This window comes from Cricetulus griseus, chromosome 7, assembly GCF_003668045.3.
Source record: "Cricetulus griseus strain 17A/GY chromosome 7, alternate assembly CriGri-PICRH-1.0, whole genome shotgun sequence".
NCBI lineage: Eukaryota > Metazoa > Chordata > Mammalia > Rodentia > Cricetidae > Cricetulus > Cricetulus griseus.
This window is the reverse complement of record NC_048600.1, coordinates 52,603,046-52,620,601: the sequence shown is the minus strand read 5'-3', so window position 1 is coordinate 52,620,601 and position 17,556 is coordinate 52,603,046. Positions and strand designations below refer to the sequence as shown.

General features: G+C 35.5%; 1 pseudogene; it reads right to left on the bottom strand.

Moving 5' to 3' along the window:
• Nucleotides 1–9,492: 9,492 nt before the first annotated feature.
• LOC113836630 lies at nucleotides 9,493–17,031 on the bottom strand (annotated as a pseudogene).
• Between the last annotated feature and the right edge of the window lie 525 nt (nucleotides 17,032–17,556).

The following is a 17,556-nucleotide window of genomic DNA, read 5'->3' as shown; positions in this document are numbered from 1 at the left end:
TTAAGAACTTCTTCTTCTGACCTTCAGGCTCTGTTTCCATTTGCCCCTTCTAAAACTACACGAATTCTACTGCTCTATTCTCTTAATGACCTCCAATCCTCCCTCCAGTTTTCCCTTCATAGCATGTGGGGTTATCACCACTGTACATGTACCTATGCTATTAGATGATTTATGTCCATATGTCTAAATTGCAGCCTCAAAAACGACATTTTAACCTCTGTACTCAACGGCCCCATTTCCAATATCAGCTATTTGAGATCATAGCATTTCTCTTGGAGGTGCCCTGTTCATTTATTATTACCTTCATCCTGAATTAACCTTCTAACATTATTCTCAATGATGGAGATACATTCTCAGTACAGAGGTTCTGTGTTAGAATACAGGCATGGTCTTTTCTCCAGTATTAAAACATTTTATTCACAATAATAAAGGGTTATGGAAGAAGGAAATAGTTAAACTGAAAAATAGGTATTTGTCCCCCCCCATGGTAATTGTAGCAACATTTTTCCCATTTTTTCCATTTAAATTACAAAACTGGGAATCAATCCCAGTTCCCTCTCCCTCCCTTACTCCCCTGCCCCCCCCACTAACACCCTATCTATCCCATACCCCTTCTGCTCCTCAGGGATAGAGGGATACTCCCTCAGCCTAGACACACAGCCCTATCCCAAAGGATATGACAGACTCTGAAGATTCCCCATGGTTAAATAGCTATTTGTACACATTAACAACAAGTAGGATTTAGTAAGCCCTAGGAAGCTTCTAGCTGTTGTTAGAAACCATTTTAGCTCCATTAGTTGAAACAGAACAACAACAACAAAAACAAACAAAACAAAACAAAAAACTCAATTCTATTATTTCTAGCATATAGGAAGGACAGTCTTATCTTATGAGTAGATGTATTAAAGGGCTTTTAGTAGTGTTGTTATTATCTGTTGGGTTCACCACTCAAGTAATTTGACTTACATAATTCACTATAAATTTTCAAATTTATTTTACAACTTATGTCATGGAAATTCACAGTTAATACAGTCCCTATATGGATAGATAGTCATAATAAATAGCTTTTTCCCCAGTTATGATTACATGTGTCTCCTATTTCTCAAATTCTTTTAGAAATACTAAAAAAAGTTCCTGTATTGATGGAGTGATTTACTTTACTTAGCTGATTTTATTCTCCTTGTTTTAAAAATAGGTTCCAAAAGCTCCTTCCCTGTTTTTAAAAGTGAGTATGTGAATATGAACAAGCTACTTACACTTCTAGAGCCAGCTACTTATATTTATAACCTTGAGGTTACCTTTGATCCTAAATCAGCTTTTAATTACCATTGTAGTTACATTGGGTGAAAAAAATGATTCTATTATTTCCAGAACACAGCAAGGATGTGACCAGCACTATCTCATGAGTACAGTTATTTTAAGGCTTTTATTACTAATTACAATTGGTTTATTATAATTCATTGTTCACTGGCCTTCTAGGCTATTTACTTAAGGTTCTATTCAGCATTGCAGCTGCTTCTGCAGCTGCTATTCCTTTGAGATCCCATGCCTTCATGAGAGTAACAGGGATTCTATTTGGAAGAGGGTATAATTGGGCTCAAGGCAGGCACTTAACTTGGTGTCCCCTGGAAGGTGGTATGAGTGTACATTATTCCCAACTCTAGAAGGTTAATAATGTAAGTACAAAGGTAGATGAACACTTTGAACAATATAAAAGGACATTACAACAATGAAGCCATCTGTGTATCTTCTCCTCACAGAGCTCTCTCCATACTCACTTTCCCCTTCATATTAGATTTCCATTTCATAATTATAAATTTCTGATTGCTCAGCTCCAAGTCAAATGTAACTTCCTATATAGCCAATGCAAAATAACATGTCTTGGAACGTTTTATTGTGTTTATTTGTTTCATAAGAGTTACTGATCATCTACTATGTGCCTTGAACAAATTTTGATGTGTGATCAAATAATTATTCTCTAGGAATAGAGAAAGAAAAAATTCAGAGTCGTTTTGTAAGCTCAAGGAGTTCCAAGTCTCTTCAAGAAGTACCTGAAGGAAATTTTGTCAAAACAGTCTAATACATGAGTAACCAATTTTCTAGTGCAATTGGGTGACAGAATCATCCAACAAGTTCAAGATGTAGAGTTTGAAAGGGCATAAAAGTGGCCATGGTATAGCATAGACTGAAGATAGAGCTCAAAATGCCTTACAATCCTAGGGCTATCATGTATGTTGTCTACTTTATGCAATTCAATTGTCATAACAAAACACCATTAACAAAACAACTTACAAAAGAAAGCCTTTAATTTGGAGCTCACATTTCCAGAGGGTTTCATGACTATCATCATGACGTGAAGGAGTCCAGTCTTAGCTCAGGTTCATGTCCTGAGAGAGTGAAGGGGTGTCAGTACAAAGAAAACATCTGACCACCAAGTGGATTAAGTGGCCCCAAATAGCTCAGGCCATACCAGGGTTTTATGAACAGATTTATTATTAGCTTCTATTTTTGACTTTAAGAAATACATCATGGGGAGAGGTAAAAAGGAAATGCATCACAATTTAAGAAATACATCATGATCACTATGAAAGCCCCCATTGTTCCCCTTTATGCTTTCTAAATATACCTTCCCACCCCCTGAATAACCTTATTCTAGACATAGAGTTCAGCATTTTTGCAGGCTTAACTACATATCGAGTCAGACACATCCTGCTCTTGCAGTACTTATGTCATCTGGCAGATACTTGAGGTTACAAAGTTAAAAAGTAAAAGACATGGGCATAATGCTTTAAGAACAACAATATTCAAACTCAATTTTTTCATGTCTGCAAGATATATGTTTATACAGTTCCCTTTTATATAAGAGGGTCCCATGTCTCAATCTCTGTGAAAGAGGCAGACTTTGACAAAGTATGGTTTTTCCCATCTCACTATACCATATTTCTTTCACTGATATAAGTTCCTATGCATGGTAAGGTTGGATTATCCATCCCATATTTTACACAGCATTATGCCCAACAGAAGATAGTAGATCTTATTATTGATTCTATATGATTGGTGCCCAGAGAACTTACTCTCAGCAGTTGGCACTATGTGTATTCCTGAGGCCTTTTCCATATTCTGTACATGCATGCCCTACTCTTCTTTCCAGAACTGTGAGGCATGTTTAATGTTCCAAGTGTTGTTTTCTCATATATACCTAATTCTGTCTCGAAGGATTAGGAGTTGTAGTTAGTAATTCTGATAAGAGATTTGAGAAACATTATCTGCCCCCTGTTGAGTCTTAAGGGAAAAATTTTGAAGAGAAACAGATTTTCCAGGGGAAATTTCAGCTATTGCATGTGTACCTGACAAAGTAAGACTAAAAACCACTGAAAGAATTACCAATATAATGAGAGAGAAAGAACTTGCAAGCTGCACAATTTTGCAAATTCCAAGTTGTTCGTGGACTACTGATCCTTGTGAAGCCAGAGTACATTTCCATAGGTGTCTTGCTCTGTGGAAACCCATTAGACAGGTAGTCATATGCTGTTGCAAGAGTAGGGAACATGGCAGCAGACAGGCAGACATTGTGCTGAAGCAATACCTGCAATCTTATATATTGTGATTTATAAGCACAACGCCCACTACAAATGTTGTGGGCTTTTGTAACCAACAGGTCATGCCATCTAATTCTTCTCAAGTATCTCTACCAACTGGAATCAATTATTCAAACATATGAGTCTACATTCTCATTTAAACCACTCAGGACGATTATTTATCTTGCTCCCAGCACTTCTTAGTTGCCTGCAGTTTGTGTGTGTGGGGGGGTGGTGGTGGTGTTGAGGCCTAAACCTTCTAGCAAGACTTAAGAAAGTATATTGAAAATAGTTGTATTCAACATCTGACAGTCCCTGATTGATTTTGTTAAATGCTAGCTAACTAACATTTAGACTATCCATTTCTTATTGGACTAGATCATGAGCAAATCTCCTTTTCAATCATGCATTCCGATGATCAGATCATTATATCCAACTGTCCACCCTGACGTACATTAAACTGCATTACAACTAACATTAAAAAACAACTAATATCTCACTCCATGTCTGAGTACCTACTGAACTAGAGCCATAGTGTTGCTTCAGGGATCCAGGAGGTGATCATTCAAGTTATTATAGGGATGGAGATCTTGGAAAACACAGTAAAACAACGCATACCCACCCATATGACATCAGAGAATACGGGTAGCAGGAGCTCACCAGAAGCAACTGAGTACTCCATTAAACAAACCCTCACAATTCTGTCCTGCTAAGTTCTAGGAATAAAAAGAGGAGACCAAAAATCACATCACATCGACATCCATAGCATTGTCTGCCTTACACCAGAAGTCCTCACTTCAGGATCTTAAGTTTGAGGTTTACATAGTAACAAAGAAAAGTGAATAACTGAGAAGACTAAAACTGGTGTAAAATGAATTTTTTTCCTACTTAAGAACTTATTTTATTGAGATCTTGCTAGACTTTTCTGGGAAAATAGGAGAGGACAGAGAAAAATAGATTCTAAGCCTAAGATGATTAAGCAATGAGTTTACTGAGCTTACTTACAGAGAGGCATTGGTGATTCACAGCCAGCTCCAGCCCCCAAGAAATCCTGTCTCAGTTAGTTGGTGACTGGAATTTAGGAGTGATGATGTCATGAGGTTTCATGAGAAGTACCTTGAGAATTAAGTGTGTCATGTTCTTTCCCTTCCTTTTACAGGGAATATTAATAAACCAGAGAATTAAAGGGTTTTATCATTTCTTTAAAAATCACCATATTACATGAAGAAAAATGTATGAAATGTGAAATTTACCAGTTTTAGATGTACAGTTAGTTCAGTAGCAACAAGTACTGTTATGTCATTGTATAATACTTGCAAATATCTAACTTCAGAACTTTATTCTTATCCACCACAAATGCAGCTGCATATCCATTGAAGACTAATGAACACCAAAGGCCTTGGTGGGATAGTTACTTACTATTTACTTAGTGTAGGTGGAATCTCACAGCATTGTCTATCCTGGGTGAAGGATTTATTTCACTTAGCAAAATTTTTTTTCAGTTTCATCAACGTAATAGCATGTCAGAATCCCCTTCCTTAGTAGGGATTTATAACATTCTATAGTACGTTGTATATCTATGTCATGTTTTTATTTTCCACCTATCTGTTGATGGAGAGACACTTAGATAGAGAGGTTCTGTGTTTTAGTGATTATGGATAATGGTCATGTAGATAGTGGATAATTTGTTTTAGTCTCTGCTTTAAACACTTTTTGGTACATATTCAAAAGTATAAATTCTGCAATGTATAGTAGCTTATGTTTAATGATAAAACAAAAACAAAAACAAAACTATGGACCATTTCCATATCAACTTTCCATAGCAATGCTGTCTTCCCACTAGCAATGCCCAAAGGTTCCATCTTCCCCATGTCTTTGTCAAGATGTATTTCTCTCCACTCTATTTCCCCCTTCCTTTCTGTATCTCTCTGCCTTCCTTTTAAAATCTGTCTTTCCTTCCTGACTGCCTGCCATTCTATTGTTATATCATGATAATTTTGATTAGCTTTCCTTGATCATTATAGATGTCGAAAACTTTTTCATGCATTTATCCATTCATCTACCTTCTTTTGGGAAATGTCAATTCCAGATCTTTACTCTAGTTTTAATAAGTTTATTTTGTTTTGTCATGTTGTGTTGTAAATGATATTGAATTGTAAAGACACTTAATATAGTCAATAAATTTCTTGTAACATGTTTGACTTTACAACATTATTGTCTATTTTGGGGAAGATATTTTGACTTTGTTGTGCCTGTCATTTTTGAACTTTTTGAGTTATATATTATGGAGACAAAGTTATTTTTATCAGATGTAGTTTATATTTTATTCTCGTTGCTTGTGATTTTGGATATCTAAAAATATCTAAAAATAATTTCCAAAATCCATGTAATGAATCTTTCCATTATATCCTTTCCTAGGAGTTACATAGAAACTTATTTTTTGGGAATTTGAGCCATGTCAAATTGGTTTTATATATGGCATCAAGCAAGGATCTATCTTTATCCCTTTCATGTAGCTATTAAGTTTTCAACACCATTAGAATAATGGTCAATTCCATTACTTGTTGAATTGATTTGTATTATTGTTGAGAAATCATTTGAATATGTATATGAAAGTTAGGTATCTAGGCTGATTTATTTGTACATATGCTGTTTTATGTCAGTAACAAGATTTTGTTAGCTCACTGTTGTATATATGTTGCTTTTGTTGGTACCATTTTGGTATCATTATGTGTCTTTTGTTGTTGTTAGTTCACTGTTTGAAAACATGAAGAGACGGGTACAGAATTTCCCCATATATATTGTGGAACAGGATAGTGATCAGGAGACATTGAGTAGTAAGATCAGTAACAGGAGTTATTTTCAATAGTTAATGTTTTTAGATAAAATCCATTTAATGTCCCAAGAAGCTAGAACTGTGTGCTGACCATGTCTCCTATACTGATTGTGAGAAGTAAATATAAACCTCAGTGACATTAAGCATTGAGGATGTAGTAATTAGCAAACAGCTCTACAGGTTGGCAGGGAATGGCAGGGGCTACATTTCTACTCATTCTCTTAGTGCATTTGTTTCCACTCATTCTCTTAAGTTTTTCCAGATCACAAGAATATAGTCTTTAGCCTTCTGGTTTCAGGGAATGAGTGACACATGGGTCAGAGTCACCAGAACTCACTCAGGCATGGTCATATCCTGACAACCTGTAGAGGTGCTTAAAGTTGAGGCCTAGAGTTGTCAGGCTGCCATGTCTAACTCTTGCTTTTGATTAATGGAAGCCTCATGACCAGACCAATAGCTGTGGAGAAAATGTATTCTGTCATTTTAACTGAAAGAATGGAAAGTTGCATGGCAGAGAAAGTGCATGAAAGTCACCTACACCAAGGTATTTTGCAACTTTAAAGTCAAAGTTATTTTCTCATCTTACCCTTTTTGTTTTACTTGTGATTTTTCTTTATGAGAAAATGAAGACTGTTTCATGTGTGGAAAAGTGAAGTTTTCTTTTTTCTTTTCTTTTAAAGATGTGACTCTCTCTCTCTGTCTCTCTCTCTCTCTCTGTCTCTTGGTAAATTATTGATTATTGGATTCATTTTAATTACTGTCCAGTTGTTGCTGCTTTCCAGGAAACACATAGCAGGTTTCTTGGCTAATTTTGAGCTACCTACGATTCTGTACCATGAGTTATCATAAAAATATATGGCCATTGATAAAAAGGTTTTATAAGGCATGCACTTCAGACCTAAAATGGCACAAACATTATGCAGTTATCCATATGAAAATCTGAAGTAGATAACAGTTTTCATTTCAAAGAAGAAAAAAAAAGTCACTGGACAAAGTCAGTGGGAGGCAGCACCAAATCACAGATGCATGAATGAAGAGTCCATCACTCAGTATATATTAAGCATGATGCAGAGGAATGGGGCCAGATTTATGTCAATTGTCTTCAAACAAATTTTAGAAAGGAGGGCGAAACATTTACTAAAAGACAGGGCTATTAAAGAGGGCTGTAAAAGCAGTTATAAACAAAGTGAAATAGATAATTGCAATAATTCAATTTGTCTGTTAATACCATGAGTATGCAAAGCATCTCTTCATATCAAAGTGGAATAGTTTATAGACTTCCTGAGACAGAACTACCATGCTAGTAAGTAATTCCAAGATACTAAACTCTCACATGTTCCCTTTAATTATATTTAGGTTTTGTTTATTTTCTTCATGTCATTTTTTTCTTAAAGCTTTGAGTGCTTAGTGAATCTGGAGTTAATAAGCACATGCAAAGTATAACTTCAAGTGATTAAGATATTTCCTTATTAAAATATAAAAACTTCTCTTATGAGCTAAAGTCCTCACATTGTTTTTCATTAAGATGTATTTGTAATTGCCTTGTCTTCTGTTGTAACTGAACGTGAAGAGTTTTTAAAATGTAAAGATGGCTCTTTGGTCATTTTGGATATAGCTTATAGTTATTAGAATTCAGAATAAGATACAAGAGTTTTAACATTTATAATGAAAATAATATGATGAAATAGAAGAGCATGATTTGAATGATTAATTTCATATGGCCCAACACAGTGCAAAAGTAAATGACATTAATGTTTTCATCGTCAATATTTAAATTTCTTAATAGTGAAAATCTGCTTTAAAAATCAAATGAATTAAGATCCCAGGGTCATTAACAACTGAGGACTGTAAAAGAGAATTAAAGGGTTAGAGACAAATGCCTTGGTCCAGGTCAGAATCATGGACACTGGGCTATGGAAGGTCTCAGGAGATGCCACACTTTATAAGAAATTTGAGTGTTAGCAGTCATCATCTAAGGAACCAAAAAGACCTACATTCTAAATGATGAATGGCTTCTGTTCTGCAAAAGAAGAACAGCAGCCTTCATAGGCTTTTAATAAAGTTATTAATGTATTTATTTGCTTTGATGTGAATTACTTATTCCTTACTTCGAATTGCTTCCTGAATTGGTATCTTTCTACCTTATCTAAAGACAGATCTGCTTTACCAAACTAATTATATAAAAGTCTTTCTACACAGTAAATCTTCAACAAATACCTATCAAAAATAAAAAACCCATCCATACTGTGGTTTCTGGAACTGATCATGATTATGAAAGCCTTTGTAAGACCTCAATTTCCTATTACAAAGGAGCAATGCAGACAAGTAGATCTATGCTCTAGGCAGGGGCTACAAGTCAAAGCAACCACCACTTAGTATTTTTCTGTATCTCAAAAACAATTTGAAAAATTCATGTTGAGTCAAAGTAAAAATTTTAACTCAATTTTCTGTGAACCATGATAGGGTTGATTTCTCACTCTTTGATCTGATTCTTTATTTTCCCATATGAAATAAGTACAGAGCCTTTGAAAATAATGTCACTTCATTTCACAGAAATGATGGAGTCCATCTAGCTTCCCATAGCTAGAAACATAAAAAGAACTAAATCCTATGAAAATTTTGTGTAAAACAAGGAAGGACCAATAATAGGCACTATACTTGCTTTCACCTTGTTTATGTGGGTGCTCTTTCTTTCCCATCCTTTGCTCTATCACGAATAACAGAAGATAGGGATGAGCACAGTTTTGAATAGTCATATTGAAAATTATATAAAAGGCTCACACAGGTGTTTATCATTTCCTTCTCTTTAACATTCTAAGGCTTTCTGCTTCAGTCTTAACCAAAAGCCTTGGAACTATTCTCCATCTCTTCCTATCTCTAACATTGAAAAGCTGACTTAGAACTAATCTATATGCAGTTTGTGCTTGTTATTCTAATTTCAAATAATTACTTTATATTTCAAGAATTTTGCTTTATGTGATACTCCTTTTAAAAAAATCCTCAAAAAAAACCTTTTTTTTTTGGTTTTCACATTTTCATTTGGGGGGCAATAGGGAAGCATTCCATCATCAGGAGTATTCACAGGTTATTCAGCCATTCCAAGCAGGCCCTGAGAATCCTGGGGGTGGCTGGACACATCAAGCATGAACAGGCACTGGGTAGTTGTAGGGTGTGGCCCTGTTGATCATGCAGGCATACTTGGTGTAGGGGCTGATTATGGACATAATTATAGCGAGGTCCGAGACTGAGAAAGACACCACCAGCACGGGCTCCTTCGCCCAGGCATTCTTGAGGAAGGCGGTGGCACAGAAACCAAATTCCCTGCAAGATTTCTTTTACACAAGGCTCCTGGCTTGTTTTCTTCCCAGCTTCCATGTCTGATATGACCTCTGAAGACTTCCCCTGATGCCCTAGTAGAGTTCATCACTTTCTATCTTTGATTCTGGTAATGAATGCTGATCTGTCATAGATTACAACTCTGATAATGTCATAGATGACATCTCTGATGATATGAGTATTTATTTACCTCTCATCAGTTATGTATTTCTATACAAATTTCATTTTCATATTAAATAATATGGTTTTTAAAGGTTGGACTAATTAATATTCACTTTTACTTCCTCCAACTGACCCTAAAGACAAAAACATGTATTTCATAATACATATTTATTGAGAGAATGTCATCGGATATTTGGATTTATTTTCATGATTTTTCAAACCCGCACACTTATATTCACAGAGGTGAGACTCCACATAGATTTTGGTTACTAATGTGAGTCATGTCCTACATTGTATTCTAAATATAGTTGGCCTTCAAGGGTTTTTTAGTAAATAAGCAGACAAATTGATCATTGGCAAAATAGTCACAATACTAGCTTTGAAACTTTAAAAGAGTTTGTGGATATAAGATGCTAATTGAAAGTAATAAAAGATTTTATAAAAATTTGGCATCATAGTGATGATATTTTTGTGATTCAGCTCTGGTATTTGAAATTTAGCTTGTGACTCTGGGTATCACAATTGCTGTCAATTTGCTGGACTCTGACCAGCATTTTAATCATAAGAAAATATGAAATTTGATTGAATCCATTTTTATTTCTGTGTAACCAATAGTCATGAATTTAGCAATTTAACCAAGAATCAGTTATCCTAAAGATTCAATGGTTGTCTGACAGGTTGCTGAGTCAGATTTCACTAGGACATGATAAATACATGGACTTGGGTTGGGCCTTATCTTATTAGTCTTGTCTTCACCCTGTGAAGCTCATGATGTTGATGACAAGATTTACTTTCTTGAAGAATCAATTCTATCTTCCTGTCAAGAAGCTTATGTAAATAGCCTACTTGCTTTGGATAATCTCATTTTTGGTTAGTTTGTTTAATATACTTAGAGGGTACTTCATTATTCACACGTGAAAAGTCTTACTTTTTCATATTATATGATCTAATCAAAGGTAACCACATAACTTGTCCACGATTATTGTCCCCTCCAAGAATAGAAGACTACAAATAGTCATTGAGAATCACTTTTGTGTCTTTCTACCATAGATATATCATAAGGACAAATATTATTAGGTATTTGTTTTAATGCTATATAGGATATGTTTAAATTCATACCTGTGTGTAAAAGTTGCTTTGCATACAAAATGGGCTTTGCACTTTGAGTTAGATTAAAAACACCTCAGAATATTCTTGACTCATAGATGCATTGCTATTGCCTCCCATGCATAAGGAAATTGCTCAGTCCAATCATGGACACTGCTAAGACATTTTAGAAATATTAATTCTCCAATATTCAATACTAGAAACAGCATTTTTTTGCATTTTGCATCCAATCAGTAAATGACTTTGCATTTAACAACAAAGGCTATGGATTCCCTGGGGTTAGCCATTGTCATAGAAGATACGTGAAACATCAGTAAAACAGTGTAATGCCGTCATTACACTTAAATAGTTTTCTCTATAGGGAGAAAGTGAGAGAAAACTATTTAAGAAATTTCCAAAAGGAAAACAGAGTCTAAAACTTTAAGATACTTTTATATTAATATATTTTATAAAATACCACATTTTCTTCCAAGTTATCTAAAAAGTAACCTCACATTGAATAAGAGGAGAAATAAGACAAGTAATTAAAGAGAAAAAGAAAGGAAAAGATTAAAGATGAATTTATAAAGAATCCAGTGTCTGGAATATGCTTCTCACACATTTAAAAGAAATGAATTCACTCTACCAAGTAATTAAAATAGAAACATTAAAATTTTTTTTCAAATATCTTGTGCTTTATGTCATTTTATTATTTGCCTCAAGAGACTTCAAGTCTTTGGGACATAGCGTGCCACCCACTCACATTGTTACCAGCAAGGCTTGAGAACTCCTCCATGTGCTGAGTTGGCAATTGGCTTGCATCAAGCTGTGAATACCCACCAATCAAGCACAAATCCATATTTCATCTGTCACTGCCACAAAGCAGAGGCCAGTGGCCATGAGGAGATCATACATATTATCCTTTGATTGTTGTTTGGACCCGCAGACACCCTAAATTGCTCATAAGTGGATGTAAATTCCCCTAACCCAGAGAGTATTTTGATCAGCCATTTTCATTGTGATTCATGAACCATTCTTAATGTGCTTGAATTACATTATACTTCAGAGTTTTGGCTGAAATGTTAATGCTTTAGGTGTTCTCTTTTAATGTGCTCAATATCTGCTATGGTTCTTTTGTCTTTAACATCAAGGCATTGCTTACAAAGAAATATTTATCCTTAGCACCTTGAGACTTTCAGTTTCCACATGAGTTCCCCTGTAGGGTTATAATATATAATATATAAGTAATAACTTCCTTGGCCATAGATAAGGATATATTCATTTAATATTATAGAATCACTTTTCAGAGCTGAATATCTGCATTTACCATCAAGTGTCATTATTGCCTGGAAATTTCCAGCAATGTCTTGGCTTTCCATGATCAATTGTCATTTCACTCAGCAAATTGATAATATTGTTCTTTAAAAGATCTCAAAGAATTTAATGAATTTGTCTCCATTTCTATTTTATTAATGTGGTTGATTAGATTTATGGATTTGTAGATTCATAATATGGGCTCATGAAAGATTTGCTCCTGTTAAGGCAGAAAGCCCATGCGATTAATTAAACCCTCTGTCTTTACTGTTCCTTCATGTTCCACCTCTATTAAGAAAAATAAGCATGGAATATAAAACAAAGGAAGGAATTGCTGTTGTTACTAGTTGATTGTGTTTCAGCAATGATGCATAGTGTATAATTATCCAAAATTATGTTAAAATCCATAATCTTACATAAAATAAAAGGAAGTATGAGCTTTATCCAAAAGATAATATAAATATTACATATGCTGCTGAGTCTACTTGGCTACTTGTGCCAACAACCTTCAAGTACTTGAGTCAGACCCTTTGTCTCCTGCTTATGAGTTCTGTAACGATGATTAAAAATAAATTGTTTCCTTGTTTCTCTTTGACAGATATTTGGTTCTCTATTTGTTCAGTCTTTCTTAGTGATGTTACAGCTATTTCCACTTCTCTGTTTATTAACAGAAAGGGAGTTCAAGGAATGCTGTCCTTCAGATAATTTAAAATACATGTTACAGTTGCAAGAGTTCAGCCTCAAATGAATAACCTGCACTTAGTGCACAGTGATATTTAATTGAGATGTTTAGTGGTATAGATTATTGGTTCTGGGGGTTATACCTTGGCCAGTAATGAGTGCAAACTGACATATGACTGATGTTATTGTTTGCAAATTATTGTACTGCCAGTGAAGGTAACTATTAAAGACAATCAAATATAGCCAAGCTGTATATTGAAATCATTACTCTCTGCAAATATCTTGTGATTTATTCAAAAGCTTCTGCATTATGGAGAGCCAACAAATTTGAGGAAGTACCTACTAAAATTCAAGGAGGTTGTGACCTCACAGATTGAGTGAAATGATGAGTTTCTGTTGTCACCAAGGCATTGCCTACAAAACACAGACTTGGCTATTCCAAGGTCAGCTTGATTGGATTTAAGCAATGGCTGGATTTACATAACATTTGAACAACTTGTGTATTATTTTCTTTGTCAAGTAAAATATTGACTTCTTTCAGATTGATTTGCTGGTGAAAATATTCATTTCTAATTATGATAAAATTCTGAAAAACATTTCCCTTATTAATGGCTCTTATTCTTCAAATATTTTAAAGGGCAGTTTCTATTTGGCTAGGCTAAAGTTCTATTGACTTTTGGGCTTCTAGTGTATGGGGACTGCTTACCATGATAATGCTGTCTTACCTGGCTCCCCTCTCCTTTCCCAGACACTGCCTTCAATAAACAACTTACCAAGAGTGGCCATAGGCAACTTCATCAATGATCTCAGATTTTCAAATGTCCATTACTGCTATAATTGAGCTCTTTGCTAGTGTTCATCAAGGCTGAGTAGTTTGATTCATCAAAACAGTAAATAAATAAACAAATAACTCCAATACTCCTGTCAGCATTTCCTGAGAAGGATTAATGGCATATTTAAATTTTCAGCTTTCCAGTCTTGCTCTTTCATTGTTCTCCATCCTACCACAGTGCTGAGTTTGTGCTTAAATGTTTCATTTTGTGCGTTTCAAACTGTCAGGCTGAAGAAATACCAATAAGTGTGTTAGGTTTAGATAATCGAAAATTCCCTTTACTCAGCTTCTTCATCTATATTTATCTGTCTGGCTGTGAAATCTATTCCAAGAGTATTCATCTACCACCCAAATCTATTCACTGAGCATCAAGACTCATCAGTGAGATGGAATAATGCCATTTAATTAGTCTTTGATATACAGCTTAATTAGGTCTTAATAAGGGGTAGTGCATCCTAAAATCAATTATCTTGCTCTTTTTAATAAGAGCAACTAATTAGTAGGAAAATCACCACAGTTCTCCTTTTATCCTGAAGCTTTCCATGGTGTGAAGAAGGTTATGAAAAAGAAAAAATATTCTCCAAAATATTTGGAAGAAATGTCAAATTGAACCTAAAAGGATATATTCAAAATAGTTGCAATAGGTTAGAAATATTGTAGAGTAAATGCAACACTACCAATTCTGCATCTGTGAATATTTCATATTTTTTAGTTGATGCAATAAGGAAACCTCAAATATCCCTCTCTGTATAGCCCTTGCTTTGCCTTGGAGCAAAATGTCTTAGACACAATTCCATTGTGATTACCACTACTTCTACAATGGTCAGAGGGCCACATTTACTATCCACTTTTGTTTATGGTGCCCAACAAAGAAGGGCACCATAAACACAAATGCAGTTACTTCATGCCAAATACATTATCCAGATCTCAGTTGTTTTTATTTTAGTCTCCTTGCTCCAACACACTTGATTGCACATGGCTATGGCATTATGGTAGAGTGTAACTGCATGTGTGTGGGGGGGTACTAGGTAGGAAATGTGTTTTTGATGCAAACATAGAGCAGAAAAGTCTCTGAAGATGAGTACTTCAGCTGAAACTAGAGGGGGGAAGGAAATAGCCTACCAAAATAAAATCCCTTGTTCATGAAGAAGATGCACATGTTTAAAGAAAATGAGAATTGCTGTGCAGATACCAGCAACAGGGGAGAAGGACAAGAAATGAGGTCATGTGGCAACTAGAAATCTAATGCCCAGTAGGATATAACAAAGAATGTGGCTGGGTTTTGGAACTATGGTAAGATGTGCCTAGGGCTGTGGTGAAATTCATCTAATTTGAAGTTTAATGGTATCTGTATAACATTAGCTGTAGAGTCAGGTAGTGGATATGTAGATTTTTACTGTGTATATAATCATTTCTGTTTTGGTGTGTGTGTGAAAATATTCAGAGTGGGGATACAGCTCAGTTGGTAGAATGATTGCTTAGCATGCACAAAGTTCAGTGCAGTCCCTAGAGCTCATAAATCTGATATTGGGTGTGTGCCTATAATTCCAGAACTCAGACAGTGGTATCAGCAGAATAAGAATTTCAAGGTCATTCTTGGTTGTATAACAAGTTGAAGAAAAGTTGAGGATACTTGATATATAAATTCTGTGCAGTACATGCATGCTTCTGTGTGTATCTGTGTGATGTGTTTTAAATTATCTGACGGACATATACCCTTGAACTCCTTTTGCATTAACACATAGAGAAGCAGAGATGGCTGTAATGTAATGAAAAAGACTTCACAAATAGAGAGGCATATATCTATCAAAGGAAAATGTGCAAACGATTTATTTTTAGCTATCTTTGCAGAACTCATAAGCAGGCAATAAGGGGTGTGATTCAGGTATTCCAAGGTTTTCAGGTTGCATACTTTGGAATAGTATTTATATTATTATACAAAGAATGATAGGGGAAATTATCAAAATGGCAGCAGTAGAAGCCATGTGTGCTGGAGTAATGATGGTAGTTTAAATTAGGACTTAAATGAGAGAAAGCTCAAGAAGGTTTTTCTCCTCCAAAATAGGAGAATGTTTTCAAAATTTAAGTCAAATTTTGTTCTTCCCCCTTGAGAATCACCACCCCCCCCGCCGCTCCACACACTGTCTTTCATGAACTTAAGAGTAAAAGAGTAAAAGAAAAGGTTTTGTTTTGAGCCATCCAGTTCCTCATGAATCAGCACACAGCTGACTAGGAAGCACTACAGCATGAGATTATTTTGTGGAGTATTGGGGTCTGTGCAATGTGCTCTGCCTCACGTTCTTTACTTAGAAAGCAGGCAGCAGTATCTTCTCAGCTATGTGTGACTCATTTTATTTCAGGCATTCTTAAGGATAGATGAAGGAATGAGAAAGCCAGGTTAGTGCTTAGCTTTGTTCCCACCGGGACAGTTATTCACCTCAGCAGGTGACTGGCTTCCAGGAAAATCCTTCAAAGAGTAGATTAATAACAGCTGCTTGATGCTAACTATTTCCTGGGAGCAGATACTTCATAGCAGGGACAACAAATGAGGAACCTTTTTGAAGAGCCTAGTAATGAGGCTCAAGAAGGTAGAGGTCATGGACTCTGTGCTTGGCCCCAGACACAACCATGTATAATTGGTACTTAGTAAAAACAACTGTGTGATGATAAGAGCACCTGTACTAGAGAGCGAGCACATTTAGAAGTTTTTTTGGCATAAAGACTCTAAGCATCCTCTCCCCTTTGCTTACCTCAGCAGTATGCAATTAAAAAATGCACTCATACACACATGGCTTAAGCATACATTAGACTTGAGCTGATCTGTCTTTACCTAAGTCCTTCAATAAATATATCTATATCTATATATTTCTGTATGTATATTTCTGTATATATATATATATATATATATTATATATATATATATATATGTTGTGCGTGTGTTTGTGTGTGTGTGTGTGTGTGTGTGTGTGTGTGTGTGTGTGTGTGTGTGTGTGTGTGTATTTGAAGCCTTTAAGATAGCATAAACATTTCTCTTAACTCATTTGCTCTGGCCTAGAAGACTTTGGACAAAAATCACCTGTGGATTTAGTTCCTCATTCAGAGTCCAAGAGACTATAATAAAGATGAGCAGCTGTGTACCTGTTCCAGCTTCCTGCACTTGATACCACATCTTTATATCTGGTTTCCTCCTTATAGTCTTTGCTCATAGCACACCACTGCTATTTAACAAGTCGAACCTGCTCTATGCTTCATGCTTTGCCCCTTCAACGTGTTAGTCATGGTTCTTCGAGAAAAGCATTATTCTGAAAGCCAGTTCTCCTCATGGGACCTGGTAAGTGGTTGCCTTTCTTTGATGGCTAATCCTGATCAAATGTTGATCCTGACAGTTCAGGTCTCAGTTTAACATGCTCCTGAGCAGTAACTGCTGGATCGGAAAAGCAATAGCTACCGCCAAACTAACTAGTTTAGAGATGCCACAGAATCAGAGATCAAATGTTTTGGCCTTGTTTAATCCAAACTAAAATGAGATTTGGAGAGGGGAGAGAAAGAGGTGTAAAAGGGAGAAGGCAAGGATGTGTAATTGAAAGAAATGGGGAAACAGCTCAACATCTAAGGAAATTATTGGATTGAACATGGAATTTATACTTTCAGAAGAAGCTAGATATTGAACCTATGAATAAGCCAAACAATTTATGGGGAGTATTTGATGTAGTTTTGAAGTTGGAATATTG